This window comes from Elephantulus edwardii, unplaced genomic scaffold (genome assembly GCF_000299155.1).
Source record: "Elephantulus edwardii isolate Elephantulus edwardi_28Jun2011 unplaced genomic scaffold, EleEdw1.0 scaffold00075, whole genome shotgun sequence".
Classification (NCBI taxonomy): domain Eukaryota; kingdom Metazoa; phylum Chordata; class Mammalia; order Macroscelidea; family Macroscelididae; genus Elephantulus; species Elephantulus edwardii.
The window spans coordinates 13,076,239-13,080,611 of NW_006399825.1; the positions used below are offsets into that span (position 1 = coordinate 13,076,239).

General features: G+C 41.1%; 1 pseudogene; it reads right to left on the minus strand.

The window, feature by feature from the left end:
- Positions 1 to 612, minus strand: LOC102867447 (annotated as a pseudogene).
- Between the last annotated feature and the right edge of the window lie 3,761 nt (positions 613 to 4,373).

Sequence of the window (4,373 nt, forward strand, 5' to 3'; positions counted from 1 at the left end):
TCACAAATGCAGGTCCCACCACTTGTCCAAAGGGACACGAGTGGCGATGTGTTTCCCTGCACAACCATCTGGAATGAAGTGCTTTTGAGCCACCATGTTTTCACACTCATCAGCATTAAACTTCATAAAGCCTACGTCTTGGAAATAAGAATCTTCTGGAGTCCAGGGAACTTGAAATTTGGCTGTGCGGAGGGCCTCAATCACTTGCTCCTTGTTTTGAAGTTTGGTAGAGATGGACATAATGACCTGGTCAATGTGGACCTTGGCCACTGTACCCTGGGGTTTTCCAAAGGCACCTTGCATACCTGTCTGGAGCCTGTCAACTCCAGCACAGGATAACATCTTGTTCATGCGAATGACATGAAAATGATGCAGCTGCACTCTGATGTCAAAACCATCGTTGCCACAACATTTTACCATGTAATTGTTGACATAAATACGGGCAGCCTCCAGGGCTTCTGAAGAGAGCTGCTTGTATTTGTCAGACATCATGTGGCCACAGAGTGGGAACTCATCCACTTCTGCCTTCTTCTGACCCAAGACAAAGATGCAGACCTTGGCATCAGGGACACAGTGGCAGAAGCGGGACTCTGGTTAGGACTTGTTTTTCTAATACCGTCAACTCCAGTCGGAGTGGCAGCCCATGGCAACACTGGGATCTTTGTGGTGCACAGAAGGAAAAGCCCTAGTGTTTATTAATAGATGAAAAGCTAAAGAAACTATCATATTTACACAATAGATTATTACGCACACTAAAAAAAAATCAAGGATATTTGGAATATTACACAACATGAATGAATCTAGAGCAAATTATGCTAAACAACACAACTCAATCACAAAAAGCCTATATGTTATAAAACCACTGTTTTTAAAAAGTTAAGGAAAGATTTACACACAGAATCATTCTTGGAAAAAAGTTTTGTTTTTTTTTTTTTTAAAGACTATTAGTGTTTATGGGGAGGTGGAGAGAAGTGGGAAAGGAGAATTATTGTTGAGAGGAAACGGAATTCCTGTTTGGGGTGATTAAAAGTTTTAGAAACAAAATAGGGGAAAAATGAGAAATGATAATTATTTCTTCTAACTATCTCACACTTGAAGAACAAATTTACATGCTCTAAATAAATATTTTCCTTATTAGTTTTCAAAGGTAGATTTTGGGGTTAAAAGGAAATAGAAATTTTATTTTGTTAAAAAAGGTTAAACTGCATAGCATGTTAAAAGGAAGTACTATACAAAATGGCAAATAAAAGAGCAGAGTAAGGGGAATTTGGAGGGGTCAGGGGAAGAGTCCTTGAGAAGGTGACTCTTGTAAAGCTTTAAGGAAGTAAGAAAGTCATGTAGATATTTCAGGCAGAAGGAATAGCCATTGTAAAGGCCCTGGGGCAGAACAACATCAGGAATATATGAGAACAGTAAGGATGACAGTGTGTATGGAATAGAAAGGGGCAGATTACAAAGAGAGAGCTTAACAAGCAGTGAGCGAGAAGTCAAATCATATAGGCCCTTGTAGGTCATTTAGGACGTTTTTTTACTCTAAGAAATATGGGAGGCCACTAAAAGATTTCTGAGTGGAAGAAAAGAGTAGTTTGATTTGGGTTAAAAAAAAAAAAAGAATCCTCTGCTTTGTTGAGAACAGACAGTAGCAGGGGCTGGGGGTTGTAGAAGCAAGGAGACCAGATCGTCTACTACTGCAATAGTATTGGGTATGACTTGGACCAAAGTGGTGCAGTGGAGGTGAGTGAATTCCAGGCATATTTTGAGGATAGAACAATTTTCTCAAAGCCTTGATGTGGGTGTGTGTGAGAGAGAAAAGGACTCTTAGACTTTGGTTAAAAGTGCAACACATGATAAACTATGGCACCCTTAGATTTTGGAGCCTTCAGGGCCAGGGTCCAGACCTGCCAATTCCTTTTTCTTCTCCTTGGTTAGAATATTGAAGCACTTACACACCATCTTGGGCCACAGGGGTAAGGAAAACATGGTGTTTACAAAGGACAGAAGGATCTCTAGTCCTCAGAGAGCACTGCTTCCCTTCTTGCTCTGGTCTAACTCCTTCTGAGTTATTAGGCAAGAAAGTATTGTCCCTACTTGCCTTTGAAGGTTTTGTAACCGAACCTGCTTCCTAACCAGACTCTCAAGGGCTTGTCTTAAAGCACTGTAGAAGTGCCCTGGCAATATCCACTTTCTGTGACAAGATACACTATGAATCCCTTGAGGTAGAATCTGCTGTTCAGAAGAGTGATGGCATCTATCCGGAAACTTACTGCAATGAAGAGGGTGGCTTTCTTTCTTTTCTATTTTATTTTTTAAAGTGTTTCTTAATCCACCATTTCTAATCAACCAAATAACTTCATAAACTCTTCTTACACATGTAAGTATTTGGGAGCTCTGGTGGCCTAGTGGCAAGGAGCTGCAACTACAATCCCAGAGGCTCACGGTTCGAATCCACCAGATGCTTTGCCGGGAAAAGGAGGAACAATCTCCTCCTGTACCAGTCAGATCTGATTTGATGGTACACTCACACATGTAAGTATTTTGGATTTACCACTGTGAAAGCCAGAGCAATGTTTAGAAAACACATCATTCTTCATGTTTAAAACATATGAACTTTCTTCCAATTGCTCTTAGGAAGAAAATGAATATGACCTACAAAGATTGCTGTGTATGTCTTGAGTGCCCAGCTGTGGAATATACTAACCCTATTTAGTAAAGAGTATAGATACTGTCTCCTGGTTCAATGTCTGTGTTTCTTCATTCCACTGTAGGCCCCACACTCTCCCACACACACCTTACCTCCCCTTTTCATCATGCTATTCTTCTTAACTAGTAGTATTTAACTTTTTTATAAAAAAATTAATTTTAATGAAAGTTTACAGAGACTTAGGGTTTCCATTATTCATTGTTGCACCTTTCTCCCTACAACCCCCCAATTCACTCTTCTCCTTGAAAAGAAAGAAAAACTCTTTCATTGTTATGCAATCCTTCCCCCCAAGTCGACTCCACTAAACAGCCTTCACTCTGGACTTCTGTAATGACAAGAATACCCATTCATGGGTCCCTTTTAAACAGTTCTCTCCCTCATCTGTTTCAATGCAGTATACATCGTTCCTCCCCTCCTTTTCTGTCTTCCCTCAACCCTGATGTCAGTCCTGTTTTACAACAGTGGCCCTATGCAAAATTTGTCCTTTTGTGACTGAGATATTTCACTCAACATAATGTCTTTTAGGGTCATTCATCCATTTTGTATAATATTTCATGAGTTCCTTGTTTTTCAGTGCTGCACAGTATTCCATTGTGTGAATATACCACAGCTTCTCTATCCATTCATTTGTTGATGGGCACTTGGGTTGTTTCCAGCTCTTTGCTATTGCGAACAAAGCCACAATAAACACGGGTGTGCATATATCTGCTTGGGTGGCAGTTATGGTTTCCTTAGGGTAAATTCCCAGCAGTGGAATTGCTGGGTCAAATGGTATTTCTATTTGCAACTTTCTAAGAAAGTGCCATACGGCCTTCCATAGTGCTTGCACCCTTCTACACTCCCACCAACAATGAATAAGGGTTCCAGTTTCTCCACAACCTCGCTAGCATTTGTTGTTTGCTGTTCTGTTAAATTTTGCTATTCTTACTGGGGTGAGATGATATCTCATAGTTGTTTTGTCCTTTTTAAAATTTTTTATTTTATTAATTTTGTGTGTGTACCGTCAAATCAGATCCAACTGGTACAGGAGGAGATTGCCCCGCTTTCTCCAGTGGAGCTTCTGGTGAATTCGAACTGCTTGCCTTCAGGATTGCAGTGAGGGTGGCTTTCTTTAGGACAGACAGAAAGGGTAGCTTTCTTTAGGGAGGACAGAAAGCTAGCCTTGGGAGGGGAAATTACCTTACTCTAGTAGGGGAGAGGGACCCATTTGAAGGGACACCCTTTTTAGTATAAAGACTAAGCATAAGGGGAGCTCTGGTAGCCTAGTGGCAAGAAGCTCCACTGCAGTCCCAAAGACACCAGGTTTGAGGTCACCAGCTGCTCTGCTACAAAAGGATGAGCAATCTCCTCCTGTGTGATTTACTGCTTCTGAAAACTGGCCAGAGGGTCAGCTATGGGTCGGTTCTGACTCTACAGTACACAACAACAACAACAAGCATAAGGGGGTTTTTGCAATGGACCCTGGTGGGGACTGAAGATATGCTGCTGGTAAGACATGATTTCTCAGGAGTTGGGTAGACATTGAACTGTGATGACACTAGAATGACTATACTGTTTGTCTTCAGAGGTTTAACTTCTTTTGCCCTCACTTTCTTCAATTAAATGCTCACAGGGGTAGGAACTTTTAATGAGTGAAATAATACAGGTTGGGGAGGCAATGGGTTTGGGATGA